This window comes from Microcaecilia unicolor, chromosome 8 (assembly GCF_901765095.1).
Source record: "Microcaecilia unicolor chromosome 8, aMicUni1.1, whole genome shotgun sequence".
Taxonomy (NCBI): domain Eukaryota; kingdom Metazoa; phylum Chordata; class Amphibia; order Gymnophiona; family Siphonopidae; genus Microcaecilia; species Microcaecilia unicolor.
In genome coordinates this window covers 65,550,891-65,566,003 of record NC_044038.1, presented here as the reverse complement: position 1 = coordinate 65,566,003, position 15,113 = coordinate 65,550,891, and the positions used below count along the sequence as shown (strand labels likewise).

General features: G+C 46.0%; 2 protein-coding genes across 4 annotated transcripts in view; one reads left to right on the top strand and one right to left on the bottom strand.

Moving 5' to 3' along the window:
* The window catches only part of LOC115475501 (cyclin-dependent kinase-like 4), a 93,009-nt gene extending 78,223 nt beyond the window's left edge, over positions 1 to 14,786 (bottom strand). The window contains 1 exon segment of the mRNA XM_030211247.1: positions 14,760 to 14,786. The gene's annotated coding sequence lies outside the window, so the exon portion shown is untranslated.
* Positions 14,787 to 14,846: 60 nt separating this feature from the next.
* NAA60 (N(alpha)-acetyltransferase 60, NatF catalytic subunit) overlaps positions 14,847 to 15,113 on the top strand; it is a 95,969-nt gene continuing 95,702 nt past the window's right edge. For 2 of the 3 annotated variants that reach the window (XM_030211403.1, XM_030211404.1), the window contains exon 1: positions 14,847 to 14,931. The gene's annotated coding sequence lies outside the window, so the exon portion shown is untranslated. The remainder of the gene's footprint in view (positions 14,932 to 15,113) is intronic. The other variant, XM_030211405.1, reaches the window with a different exon arrangement.

Sequence of the window (15,113 nt, the reverse complement as noted above, 5' to 3'; positions counted from 1 at the left end):
GCGGTTGATGGACCACTCCGACTCCTCAGGTGTCCATAGACCCTGGGCATGCTTCCCCTTGCAATGTGCGCCCCAGCCCTTCAGGCTGGCATCTGTCACTACTAGACACCAATCGGGGAGCGCCAGCGGCATTCCTCGCCGCAGCATGCTGTCTGAGAGCCACCACTCCATGCTGAGTTGGGCCGCAGGGAGCCAAGAAAGTCTGCATTGATAATCCTGAGAAACTGGAGATCATCTTTGAAGTAGGGAATACTGTAGAGGTCTCAGGTGCGCTCTCGCCCAGGGCACCACTTCCAATGTGGCTGTCATCGATCCCAGCAGCTGGACAATGTCCCAAGCTCGCGGGCGGGGCATCCTCAGGAGCAGACGGACCTGATTCTGAAGCTTGCACCGCCTTAGCTCGGGTAGGTATACATAGCCCGAGTCTGTGTCGAACCTGGCCCCCAAATATTCTAGAGATTGCGAGGGGGTCAGGTGACTTTTGGCCATATTGACGACCCAGCCTAGAGATTGAAGTACTGAGACCACTCTGGCTGTAGCTTGATAGCTCTCTCTTACAGAGTCTGCTCTGATGAGCCAGTCGTCTAGGTACGGGTGAACCCTGATACCTTCTCACCTGAGCAAAGCAGCTACTACCACCATTACCTTCAAAAAGGTTCGGGGAGCTGTGGTGAGACCAAAAGGCAAGGCCCGGAACTGGAAATGTTTTCCCAACACCGCAAACCTCAGAAACTTCTGGTGCGGGGGCCAAATTGGTATGTGCAAGTAAGCTTCTTTCAGATCTAGAGACGTGAGAAACTCTCCTGGCTGTACCGCAGCAATGACAGAGCGCAGAGTTTCCATGTGGAAATGCCGCACTCTCAGGGACTTGTTTAATTCTTTTAAGTCCAGAATAGGGCGAAAAGACCCACCTTTTCGCGGCACCACAAAGTAGATGGAGTATCGGCCATAGCCGTGTTCGGCGGGAGGTACCAGGGACACGGCCCCTAACTGAATCAGACCTTGCAAAGTCTTCTCTACCGCCGCCCGTTTGGCGGCAGAACCGCATCGGGACTCCACAAACACGTCTCTTACTGGGGCGTTGAATTCTATTCTGTAGCCATCTCTGATCAGATCCAGAACCCACTGATCTGAGGAAATATTGGCCCACTCCTCGGCAAAGAGGGAAAGACATCCTCCGATGACAGGAAGCAAGGAGGGGGCCGGCGCACCATCATTGAGAGGGTCGCCCCTGAACTCCAAGCCTAGAGCCGGTGGCTGCGGAACGTTTGTCCGAGCGAAAGGAGTTCCTCTGATGAAAAACGGGCACGAGAAGTGAACCCAGCAGAACGCCCTGGACGGTACCTTCTAGCTTCACGGAAGCGAGGTCTATAAGAGGAGTGGACCGCCTGGCCCTTGGAGGAAGGCCTCGGCCTATCTTTGGACAAGCGCTGGTGTTTAGGATCTCCCAGGCCTTTAACAATTTTTTTTCCAACTCCTCACCAAATAGGAGAAGGCCTTGAAAGGGCAACTTCACCAACCTTTGCTTAGAGGCCATGTCTGCTGCCCAATGTCGTAGCCAAATAAGACGGCGAGCTGCCACTGCTACTGCCATTTGTTTAGCCAAAGCTCTGACAATATCATAAAGGGCATCAGCCAAAAAGGACAAGGCCGACTCCAGCCGCGGAGCCACATCCGAGAAGGGCTCCGCTCCATCTCCGGGCTGTTCCACTGCCTGTTGCAACCACGCCAGGCAGGCTCTAGCAGCATAACAACTGCATGCAGACGCCTGAACAGTAAGACCTGCAATTTCAAAGGACCGTTTAAGTGCTGCTTCCAGCCTACGGTCTTGTATATCCTTCAGGGCAACTCCTCCTTCCACAGGGAGGGTAGTTCTCTTTGTCACCGCAGTGACTAGGGCATCTACTTTAGGCATTGCAAAGCGAGCCAAATGCTCCTCATGCAGAGGGTATAATTGCCCCATAGCCCTGGAAACTTTCAAAGGTCCCTCGGGGTCAGCCCACTGAGCGGAAATAAGCTCTTGGATGGAGTCATGCAAAGGAAAGGCTCGAGCAGGCTTTTTGGTACTAGCCATCCTAGGATTCACAGAGGAGGCCGTGCCACTGTCAGGCTCTTCAATAGAAAGGACCTGTAGGGCATCTGAAATAAGCGCTGGCAGCTCATCACGGTGGAAAATCCTCACCGCGGAGGGATCATCCAGATCCTGTGGTAATTCTGCACCTGACTCTGGCTCCTAAGACCACGAAGGCCTGCCAGAACTCTCCGAATCCTCACAGCCCGACCACGGGGGGGGGGGAAAAGGAGGTGCACCACAATCTGAAGGGGAATTAGCCCTTCTACGCTTTTCTTTATGCCAATTATCAGGGAAAATAGCCTCAGCGGGCAGTCCCAGGCCAGAATCCACCGGGGGGACAATAGAAGGGGCCTCAGACGACCCTTGAGGGAGAGCTCTTTTCAGCATGTATGCTTTATGCAAAAATAACACAAAATCAGGGGAGAAAAACTCGCCCTGGGCACCCAGATCCCGTCTGGGGCTAGCCGCTCCCTAAATAGCCTCAATTCGAGGTCCCCCCCCCCTCCCCGGGCTCAGGGCTCTCCATCTTTACGGAGGCCGCGCCATGCGGAGAATTCAAAATGGCGTCCGCTGCCAGCTCTGAGCGGGAAGAATCATTGCTCGCCATGCTCGGGCCGGCTCTTACACCTGTACAGCACAATTTACAGAGCCCCGCTGCTGATTTGCGCTTGCCACACCAGGAACAGCGCTTTACATTCTCTGCAGCCATCACCGAAAATGGTGGGAAAATTCAAAATGGCGGTTTCACGCCAAAAACGCCCCGATCGCGGGCCCACCCCGGAGGAGTTAGAAAACACTCTTACCTCACCGGACCGAGTATCACAGCTCCGGTCCCATAGAAGAATCAAAGGAAAACCTCTGTTCCATTTTTTTTTTTAAACGCTGTGAGGAAAGCAGAGGTAATAAAAACTCCGGAGGCTCAGATGAGTGGGAAAGGCAGGGAAAGGCGAACCAATGTGCCTGCATCCACTGAGTGGGAAAGGACAGGGAAAAGCAAGCTAATATATCCACATCCACGGGGGCATGGGTAAGGCAGGGAAAGGGCTAACCTATGTGCCTTCAAAGTGAAGCTGCTATAGCCTCTAACACACCGGCTAACAACTGGCAAGCCAGGAGCCACCCCCAGGAAAATTTTTGATGGAGCTCGAAGAAGCTGCAGCCACCCTGCTTGGGGAGATAGAGAATACTGAAGAGGCAGTGGAGCTGGCTGGCCATGAGGCACTGTGAAAAGTTGAGTGCTCTCTATCTCCCCCTGCTGGTTGATGGACACAGTTTTGCTTTTCAAATCGCGTATGATTGAGCAGCACAGCGGTTTTTCCGTGCATGATATCGTTTTTAGCTATTTTAGTGCCATTTCTTTACTTGATCTACAAGGCATTGTTCTCTACAGAAATACTAGACCCCTGACGCAGGCCGCACGGCCGAAACACGTCACGTGTCGGGTCAAGTTTGCTATTGTTAATAAAGACCTTGTTCAGGAAGACACTCATTGTGAGAGGACTTTTTTGGATCCACTGTGTATTTTGCCTATTGATGGACACAACCCATACGTAATGGCTTCATCTGCTTGATGACAAGGAATGGCAGATTTCCCTGCAAAGACCGAAAGACTAATGTACATAACTTAAAATGAGGTCTTGCAATAACTGGTAACCAATGCAATTTATAACAAATAGGGTGTAACAGATTCCTCCCTTTTCAAGGAGAAAAAAAACCCTAATTGCCAAATTTTTGTACTGTTTGCAACCTTCTCATTAATGATTTTGTGCAGCCTATATAAACAATGTTGCTATAATCCATCTTTGAGAGCAACAATGACAGCACTATTAATTGAAAAACTAAAGTTCAAAGAACTTCCGTACAGATCTTAACTTTCTCAATAACAAGAAAGAATGCTTCACTACTTTATTTACCTGATTAGCCATAGTCAATTGACTGTCCACCTCTACTCCTAAAACCCTAGTAACAAAATCAAATTTAAACTGCATATTGGCCCTAGAAAAAATTTCCCTTCCCTGCACATCTCTAGGGGATGCTAACCATGAAAATTTAGTTTTTTTTTCCTGATTTAGTTTTAATTGCAAGTCTATTGCCCAAATCTCAATGGCACAAAAAACATTCTTGAATCCTATCTAATGGTTTTGACATACGTTTAGAGATGTTCAGCCTGACTTACACAAAATGTCCTACCAAGTTACAAATTCGCATGGTACATTTGTCACCACTACAATGAGGAGACTGATCAAGGACTCCAGCTACAGCCGTTCACCATGCAGCTTTACTGGCTTATTGGAAGCTTTTGTAGTGATCCTTAGTTTGCTGTAGCTGGTGTAACTGGCACAGGCTACATGTAGCCAGCTGGAATGGACAAAGGACCCGCCTGCCTGAGAGGACGTGGTATGTTTGTAAATTTCTGACTTTTTTTTTTGTTCAGAATTCATTATTCCTTAAACAAAGTAATCAATGAGGTAGACTCTGACATCTTCACCTACTAAGAAAACTGGTTCCCAGGAGTTGCTGGCTTCAGACGTCTCAAGAAAACAGTGCTATTAGCTTGCCATCTTTCACTGTGCATGGCAGCATTTCTGATGGTATGGGTTAGCACCACACACTCTGTGTCATCACTTCTTGCCTGTTCAGCAGCACACCTGAGGCCTCATTCTTGGTGTGCTTTTCAACTTGAAAGAGCATGCCAAAGGGGCATATCCTGCCCCTTAGTGTGTCCCTTTGGGGGGGGTAACCTTTTCAGATGGTGACTTTTTTTCAGAAACTGGACCCCTTATTGGAACAAGTTGGTTGAAAAATAATCTTTCTTGGGTAGAGAGGCTTTTTTGTTACCAACTCTAGAAACTGCTACCAGACACAACTTTGTGCGCAATTTTTAAGTTTGATTTTATATTTGGACTATATATTAGTAGTGTTATTAAGGACTGTATTAGGACTTTATTTTAAGTTTTTATTGTGGTGAGATAATTGTGTGACTTTATCGTGGTTGCAAAGCTGAGATGGTTGGCATACTTTCTGTTTTTCCTTACTTGTGGGAAATGTTGAAATCCACTACAGTCTTGGATGGCAGTTACAAACCGTTATACCCCACTTATGTTGTTCAAAAATACACCCTGTATCTCACAGTCATAATGTTTTACTTGACTGTGAGTTGGTTATGTAAAATGTTATTGAAGTAATACTATTACAATTAACACAGATGAATCAACACAACAGATTTAGAAATGTGATACATGGCTCTTTTATAAACCAGTTGACCAGAACAGGACATATACAAGAGGTTAATTCAACTTATGTGTCTATGCCAGTTTATTATTAAACAAAGTAAGTTCAATTAAGGACTGGATAGTTGAAGAACAACCATACCTGGTGATCATTACAGAAATCTGGCTACAACTTTCTGAGGATCCTGTTATCAATGATCTGTGTCCAAATGTGTATAAGATGAGTCACCAACCCAAAGAAATCAGGAAGGAGAGGGCATAGCATTAATCTGTAAGTCATTTCTCAATGTTCAGATGAAGCTCACTTTTATGTAATCTTCATTAGAGATATTATCCTGTAATATTCAGGATGACTCTTTAGAAGATTCACTGTGCTGTATCCTATTTTATTATCCACCAGGAAAATGGAAAATTGCTCACGAGAACTTTATGGATTTTATATCAGCAGATAATATGGACTATGCCCATATTATCTTACTAGGGGACTTGAATCTACATTTAGAACAAAGTACTAATCCTAAGGTCAAGACAGTAAATTCCTTTCTGAGCTCATTAAATATGATATTACCCCCATCCACTATCACATATTCAAAGGGTCATCAGTTAGATCTATTTGCATTTAAAACTAACACACAATTTTTTTGGTGTCACAACATCACTGGGACACAGTCATTTGGTCTGATCATCATCATAGACTATATTTTATAATTCACTTGAAGAAAATTAGTGAACTGTGATTATCAGCAGCACTGTAACAAAAACCCTGAGGTTACTAGCATCCATAAAATACAAACTTAAGAATATAAGCATCAGCATATTGGGACAGACGAGACTTATGTTACCTACTTTTTTTTCTTTAGGTTGCCAAAGGGTCACCAGGCTTCAGCTGCTAGCCTTTACTGCACAGTTGAGTTACCAAACATTAGGTACAGCTAATATGTAGATAAGTACATATACATAAGTATTGCCATACTGGGACAGACCGAGGTCCATCAAGCCAGCATCCAATTTCTAACAGTGGCCAATCCAGGTCACAAGTACCTGGCAAGATCCCAAAACAGTACAATACATTTTATGCTGCTTATTCTAGAAATAAGTAGTGGATTTTCCCCAAGTACATTTTAATAATGGTCTATGTTCTTTTCCTTTAGGAAGCCATCCAAACCATATTTTAAACCCCGATAAGCTAACTGCTTTTACTACATTCTCTGGCAACGAATTCCAGAGTTTAATTGCACGTTGAGTGAAGAAATATTTTCTCTGATTTGTTTTAAATGTACTACTTTGTAGCTTTATTGAGTGCCCCCTATACCTAGTGTTTTTGGAAAGACTAAACAAGCGATTCACATCTACCCGTTCCACTCATTTTATAGACCTCTATCACATCTCCCCTCAGCTGTCTTTTCTCCAAGCTGAAGAGCCCTAGCCGCTTTAGCCTTTCATCATGGTTAGAGCAGCAAGCTGAGAACTGGGGGAAGCCAGTTACCTTGAGCTATTACTGAGAAAGATGTGATCTAAATCCAAAATCCAGTACCAGCATACTGTGAAGTAATAAAAACACTCAGGATCTACAGAGCAATTCTACCTTAACATAATAGCAGTAACTTCCACGAGTCAAACAAGGACCTACCAAGGAGAAGGCAGTACCACAAATACTGCAGTGGGCACTAGAACATCAATAAACCTACTGGAAAACTAAACAAGCCAGCAGTGACATAGCTAGAGGAGGGTGCCAGGGGAACGACTGTTCCCCTAGACGGACTTCTGATGACACCAGCACCTATTTTTCATGCAGTCTGTCACACCTACACAGTCCGCTCACCACTCCCCCCGATGTCGCAACTTGGCTACATTTCTGCAAACCAGGTTAGTACAGATTGATCCTGCACGGTCAATACTAACAGAAAATCATGTGTCTTTCACACACTCAGAACAGAGACCCTCGCCCCCCCCCCCCCCGCTCAGTGTACAATAAGTAACCACAAACAAAAAATAAAAATGTGTAGACAAAAATTAAACCGAACTCCCAAGAAGCCAGACTCTGCATACAGTGCAACACTAGAGAAATAGAAAGTGATGCAGAATCCCCTGTACTGTGAAAAATATAAAGGCCCCCTTTTACAAAGCCATGCAATGCGCTGTCGGTTCGGTAATGCCGACACAGCCCATTCACTTTGAAAGGGCTGTGTCAGCATTTCTGCGTGGCAGCAGCTAGCACAGTTTTGTAAATATGGGTCAAAGATAGCAATTGTAAATTTCAAAACCTGACAGTCCAATCACCATTCAGAAGTTGTTATTTAAGGGTAGAGTGGCTCCCGATGTCGTAATGCGACAAAACCCATTCACTTTGAATGGGCTCCATCGGCATTGCTGCGCAGTATCCACTAGCACGGTTTGATAAAAGAGCCCCAAATTTAATTATGTTACTGATATACTTTAGAGGATCTGGCAGAGAAACATTTACAAAGTATGTATTCTTCCCAATTAATATTTCCAAATAAGCAAAGGCACTTTATTCATTTGGAAATATTAATTGGGAAGAATACATACTTTGTAAATGGGTCTCTGCCAGAGCCTCTATTGTATTTTGTATATGTAAAGGTTCAATCTAATCCTCCCTGAAGAATATTTTGAATCACATATTTAATTTGTGTTCACTCTAATTGACTGCATTTTTTCACTACATCAAAATATAGAAATCTTTATGCAAGCAAGGCAGATCATATATACAAAGAAAGAAAATTCAAAAGAGAAACGTGGAAGAAAACTTAAGCCATTGCTTAGTACAGCTGCTTAAAGAGAACACATCTGTACCAGAATGAACTACTGGAAAACTAATCCTTAATCCTACAGGAAACTGGAGGAACAGCAACTCTGGCAATAAAATATGTTGTATCTTGCCACCAGGCCAGAACTATAATCTAAGCAGGAACAATAACTACCACCAACTGAACCTGGCACTGTTTTTGCCTTTTGCCCCCGTGGATGTGGACATATTAGCTTGCTTTTCCCTGTCCTTTCCCACTCAGTGGATGCAGGCACATTGGTTCGCCTTTCCCACTCATCTGAGCCTCCGGAGTTCTTATTACCTCCAACAAACAGAGCTGACCAAGATAAAATAATAAATACAATATTTATTACAATCAGATGCCTGACGTGGCCATGTTTCGTCTCCCATAGGCTGCATCAGGGGCAGAACTGTCCACTATCAGGGTCCTTAAAGGCACATACACCTGATAGCAGTTAAGAGCAAAATCTACAACAGCAGTGCCACAATGCCAATAACAGCAAAGTCTGGAACACACAGAATTCCTCCTCTTCCTTTTTCAAATAAACCAATAAAGTGGTGTGATTGCCTAGTTTAAAGCAGGGAAACAGACGTTAATAAAAATAAACAAACAAAAAGAATAAAGTGATACTTTTTTAATTGAGCTAACTTAATCCATATAAGTGGTACCTTTTGTCACCAGTCATGCGTTATTTAGTTGGCCTAATTTCTATTCAGAGCACTTATTTTCATACTCTACCTATAACCTATGCTGTCCCCAGTCTGCCCTTAACTCCACCTCCAAGTCTATGCATACATGTTATGCATAAAATTATTTTTAGAACCAGAGCTAATTAAAAACAAAAAAAGAAGAAGAAAATACTTATGTGATCTGCCTCGGTGCCAATCTTATAACTCCAGGTGCATTATTTTACACTTACCACTTTAGGTAAACCACACTGTGGTCACTGTGCAGCAAGTCCTCCAAGTCCTTGCTTCAATAATATAACCCAGTCGCTCTCTTTCTGGGCTGATGCTGCAAGGGTCATGATACATGCATGGGCCAGCAACATCAGAAGTCATTACCTGATCTACTGGTGCGTGGGTATGGTTACCTTCATATGAAGCAATAGCTGCATATGGAGGTCACTAAACGTATGTACCAGTAAATTAGGTGACCTCTGATGCTGCTGGCTTGTGCATGGGTCAGTGTGAGCCTTGCTGCATCAGCCTGGGCATAGAGCAAATGTGCCTGGGCTAAATTATTGAAAGGAGGAACAGGTGGACATCTGGGAGGGCCCTGGGTAGGTAGGTAGTCACTGAGAGGCTCGTACACTCCCACAGGAACCCTACAGGAACTACTTTCATCCCCGTGGAATTCCCGCAAACTCCATTCTCCAGCGTCCTGTCCTCCTCTGAGGAAAAAGGTAAAAGTCAGATCCCAAGGATCTTCTGAATCCTCTCAGTACTACTTATAAATGGCGCACTGTTCTATTTTGACTGCTGCTGCTACTTTTGGTATATGGCGAGCCGAGCCCATGCACTGATGTCCTTCTCTGTTGGGTCCCTTCCCTACAGGACGTGAATCATGAGAGAGGACGGAACCTAGCAGACAATGAAAATCACTTCAGTGCTGGTGCTCAAAGTGAACCTTGCTTATCTATTTATAACTGAGTTTGCTGAGGTTGGGAAATAAAAACTAAAATGGCAGGTGAGAGAGAGAGAGAGAGAGAAAGAAAATCTAGATAATTACTTTATTATCCAAGAAGGAGAAAGAGAAAGAGAAACATGCTGAACAATGTGGGGGCAGGGACAGAGGAAGAAGAAAGATGCTATGGATAATGTGGGGAAGGGAAGACAGATATTCTGGAGATCAAGGAGGGAAGACAAAAAGGAGAGACATGCAGTATATCAAGGGGTCAGGGAAGTAAGGAAAGACATGCTGTAGATTTTAGAGGTGAGAAGAAAGGAGAGGCATCCTGGAGATCATGGGAGAGAAAAGCTGGAAAGCAGTGCCAGATGTGGCATGATGCAGGCCTTCCAGTGCCAATTAGTGCTGGATCTGGGTGGATCCAACCTTTTGATGAGATGAGTGGTGGATCCACAAGGATGCAGCCCTCCTGGTGGGAACTGGTACAGGATCATATTGGATCCTGTCCTGATTGGATTAAGTGCTGATTCCGGGTAGACCCATCCCTTCCACTGTGAATTAGTGCTGGATCCGAGTGGAGCCACCCCTTCTGGTGAGAACTACAGTTGGATCCTGCCTTTCTGCTGGGAATTAGTACTGGTTTTTTGTGGATCCAGCACTTATGATGGGAATTAGTGCAGGATCAGTATGAATTCAAAACGCCTAGTGAGACTGCTGGATCAGGGTGGATCCAGCCCTTCTGGTGGGATTTGGACCTGGATCCGGGTGGATACTGCCCTTGAATGTGATTTTGACCTGGATCCGGATACAACCCTTCTGGTGAGAATTCATGCTGGCGGTGGGATTTTGACATGGATCCAGGTGGACACTGCCCTTGAAATGTGATTTTGATGTGGGTTCAGATGGAAACAATCATTCTGGTGAGAATTCATGGTGGGATTGGGTGTTAGGTTCAGGTGGATCCAGTGGCGTAGCTAGGGGGGGCGCCAGGGGAGCGGCTGCTCCCCCAAATGGAGTTCTGCCAGCGCCGGCGCCTTTTTTGTTTCAATGTGTTGCATTGAAAATGTGTCACGTTTTCAATGCTGGAACTAGGTTTGTGAGCCTTTGGGCCACTGCCGAGTGGCAGTGGCAGGCAAAACCACCCCACACCGGAGACTAGGCAGAACAGGACTGGAACCCCGGACTGGAGTTGCAGCAGAGGCAAACAAGCAGGAATAAGCAGAGCAGGCACACTAAAACTTCACCTGCGCTTGGCCACTTTCACCAGGAGTTGAGCCCCTGGCTGCAGGTGGCCGGCAGGACTTACTGGGCAAGGCAGGACTGGATACCCACTAGGCTGAACCAGGACTGAGGGTCAGAGGGGAAAGGAACATACAGGGGCAGCAGGGCAAGGAAGGGAAAGCTAAAGGGCAGGACTGAAAGCTGCAAGCAGCCACTAAAACAGGGAACAAACCACTGATAACAAGACACAGAACTGAAAGCTGCAGGCAGCCACTGAATATGAAACACAGAGAACATAGAACTAGACAAAGACATACAAACAAGAAATAAGACTGGGAAACAAGCAATACAATATCAGAAGATACACATAGACTAAACTAGAATCAGGCAAGAACTTGAACCAGAAACTAGACTAGGCAGAAGTGCCACAAGCACCAATATACCAGGGCCTTAGGCGATGCAAAGGCAAAGCAGAAAGATTTCAAAATGGCTAATAAGCCCAGCAGCAGCTGAGACTCACTGCAGCAATCACCAGGCAACTAAGGGTGCTGTGCAGGTTCAAACAAAACAAGGAGGTCTGGCAGGCCAGAAGATCCGGACTGGACTGAACTCTGGAACGGGAAACAGCACACAGACAATCCACTGCAGCCAGCACACAGAGACTGAACTAACTCACAAAGAACAGACAGAAGCCAGCTCAGAAGCTGACCACAGGACCTAATGTGAGTCTGAGAGGGGTCACGGCCACAGACGTGACAAAATGTGTGCCGGCGCTGGCGGAAATCTGCGCTTGCTCCCCCTGCGCCATCAACCTGGCTCCGCTTCTGGGTGGATCCAGCCCTTATGCCAGGAATTTGTGCTGGATCCAGCCCTTTTGGTGGGATTGGTTGCTGGATCGGAGTGGATCCAACCCTTTTGGTGCAATTGGGAGTTGGATACAGGTATCCAGCCCTTCCATGGGAATGAATGCTGGATCTGGGTGAATCCAATTCTTTCAGTTGGAAGGAGTGCTGGATCTGGATGGATCCAGTCCTCTCAGGCCCAGATACACTAAGATCCCTGTTAAGAAACCATTCATATTTTCAAATTGGTAAAAATTACTGATTTGGAAATACAGATAGTTTCCCAAGAGAATCGCATGCAAATGAGCTGCTTGTTGCTTTTGTGACCCAGCTCATTTGCATGCGATATGGGGGAAATCAGTTGGCTAGCTGAGCACGTGCAGAGCAGCCCATCGCTAAGAGTGGCTGCTCTATGCATGCTACAGACGTCTCTCATACATGCAGACAAGTTGCATGTATGAGAGCCAGTGTAGCTTTTTTTTTCTTTAAAAAACAAGCTGGGAGCCTGCATTAATGCAATAGTAAACAAGCAATATAGCAGTAAACAAGTCTGATTCGGATCTCGCCCTCAGGCTCACGTATGCCTTTCATGTGCCTTCCTTTAATCTGAAAATTTTAAATTATTATGTATTTCAAGTCACTGCTTACAGGTTAGCATTACAATGGACAATTTATAGTCTTCACCTCTTTTGACCCTCCTACCTGACCCAACCTACCTCAAATGATCACAATATTACTCTGTATCTGTTATTAACTGAAAACAACCTACCTCATATGATCACAATATCACACTGTAATTAACCGAATTGGCAACAGCCTCTATGGTACTATGTAAGCCGCATTGAGCCTGCAAATAGTTGGGAAATGTGGGGTACAAATGTAACAAATAAATCTTGCAGCACCATACTATGGCATACCATACAGTGGATAGATCACTTTCATTGGCTGGCTACTAATATACATGCATGACAAATGCGTTCACAGAGCTATCTTGAACTCAAGTGAGGGAATGGGTATTTGTGGAAGACAAATGAGTTCACAGAGCTATCTTGAACTCAAGTGAGGGAATGGGTATTTGGGGAAGGCAAATGCGTTCACAGAGCTATCTTGAACTCAAGTGAGGGAATGGGTATTTGGGGAAGGCAAATGCGTTCACAGAGCTATCTTGAACTCAAGTGAGGGAATGGGTATTTGGGGAAACTAAGGAGACAAGATGAACTGCAGGGATGGGGAGCTGAAGTCTCAGAACTTGAATTCATATACGTGACAAAAGGATCATAGAGAAAAGTTAAAGGCCTTTTGAAACAATATTCTTTCACCCACATGGGCTTGGGCATGGGGACGGTGGGTTGAGAAGTGCAGAGCTGCAGACCCTGTTACAAGACCCCTGTCTCCTGTGCATATTTCGTAGCCAGGTAGCCTATCTGCCAGGTCGCTCATGGGCTCCGGGGTTCTCTTATCTCCTCTGCCACCCCCGCTTCCTTGCCTGGGGGCAGGAAAGGGCAGCGGCAGCACAAGAACTCCTGTGGCTCTCCCTAATCTCTGCCTGGCCCCGGACAGCTGAAGCAGGATCCTTTCCATTCATCTCAGGGACTCACCAGTTATCTATAGCCTTTCAGGTTGGATTTTTGTAACACTTTCTGTATTCTGGTTAAAAGTAGTCCCTCTGCTCTGATATTTTGTTGTGTGAAGCTCACTCAAATTAACGGGAGGTCTGAAGCTGTCAGGACTGACAGCTCCAGACCTCCTAAAACTTTTCCTCCAATTAACTTTTCCATGGTAAAGCTAGCGACTGCTTCTGTGCATCACGTCGGAAAATGGCTATGTATCACCTTGCATGCACATTTGTATAGTAATTAGGTCATTATAATAGCTTTGTATTCCGTTTTTGTTAGCTGCTACTGTGATAGGAAAAGAGGTCGGAGAACCCTTCTGTGCATGTCTCGTTTTACTCCTTGCTCACTAAAACGGCTAGAACTGATATAAAAACAGCATTGCTGGGTCGTCATGTTTTGTGCATCTGGGCCTCAGTGGGAAGAGTGCTGGATCTGGGTGGACCAAACACTTTTGGGTGGATCCCAGTCCTTCTAGCGGGATTGGGTGCCATATTCAGGTATATGCAGCCCTTTTGGTGGAAATGAGTGCTGGATCCAAGTGGATCCAGCCCTTCTAGTAAGAATTGGTGCTGGACTGGAGTAGATACAGCTCTAGTGGGAAAGGGTGCTGGATCAGGGTGGATCCAGCTGTTCAGGTGGAAATGATTACTGTATCTGGGTGGATCCAGCCCATTTGGTGGGAGTACTGGATCCAGATAGTTTTGGCCTTCTGCTGGGATTAGGGTTGATGATCCTACCCTTTTGGTGGGAATAAGTGCAGGATCAAGATGGATCTTCTAAGGAGAATGGGTGCTGGATATGTGGAAGAGAATACGTACTGGATCCGGGTTCCAGTACTTCTGAAGTAAATGAGTGCTGGATCTAGGTGTATCCAGCGCTTTGGAGGACTTGGCTTAGATGGTGGATCTCTCTCCTTCCCGTCCGCCCTCCCCCCTACACGTTCATCCTTAGAATGTGCCTTCTCGCTTTCCATCATCATTCTAAAGCATCTCTCTTCTTTCTCTGCCTTCACCCTACGGGTTTTAAATGTTTCTCTTTCCTCCTTCATGGAGACTAATAACATTACCCAGTTTATACGCTCTGATTTCGCTCCCCACTCCCGAAAGCAGCTTCCCCTCTCCCCCAGTTCCCACCGGCCATTAGACTTCTCCTCTCCCAGCAGAACCAAGCTTATTTCAAACAGATAAGATAAGCAAGGCTGGTTGTTCTCTTTTCACTGATACTTGGTGACCTGTTCAGTCACTTTTCTCTCGGGTCCCGCCCGCACAGAAAGATTACAGCGGGTCAAAGGGGGCGGGACCTGTCACAGAAGGCCTGCCTGACCACCTCCGCGCCGGGGCTCGCCGCATACCACATACCAAAAGTTTTCAAAGTGGTGTTTTGAGGATCCGGTAGATCCGTCTTTTACCCGGACATCTCTGACGTAACTTCCTATTTCCGGCAAGGCGGGACGCATCGCAAGTTGTGTGTCGGAGGGGTCGGGGAGAAAGAAAGCTGCAGGACTGGTGGTGGTGGTGGCGGCGACCCCAGGTATGATTGACGGTAGGATGGGGTGGAGGGCTTGAGGGACAGGTGTCATATCGCGCTGGGCAGGGAGGAGACATGTTGGACCGGTGCGAGCGGAAGATAGAAGGAGAGATGGCAAACCGGTCCTTGAATGCTTCTGAAGAAAGAGGGGTGTTCAGTGTTTGAGAGTGTGTGAGGACAACTGA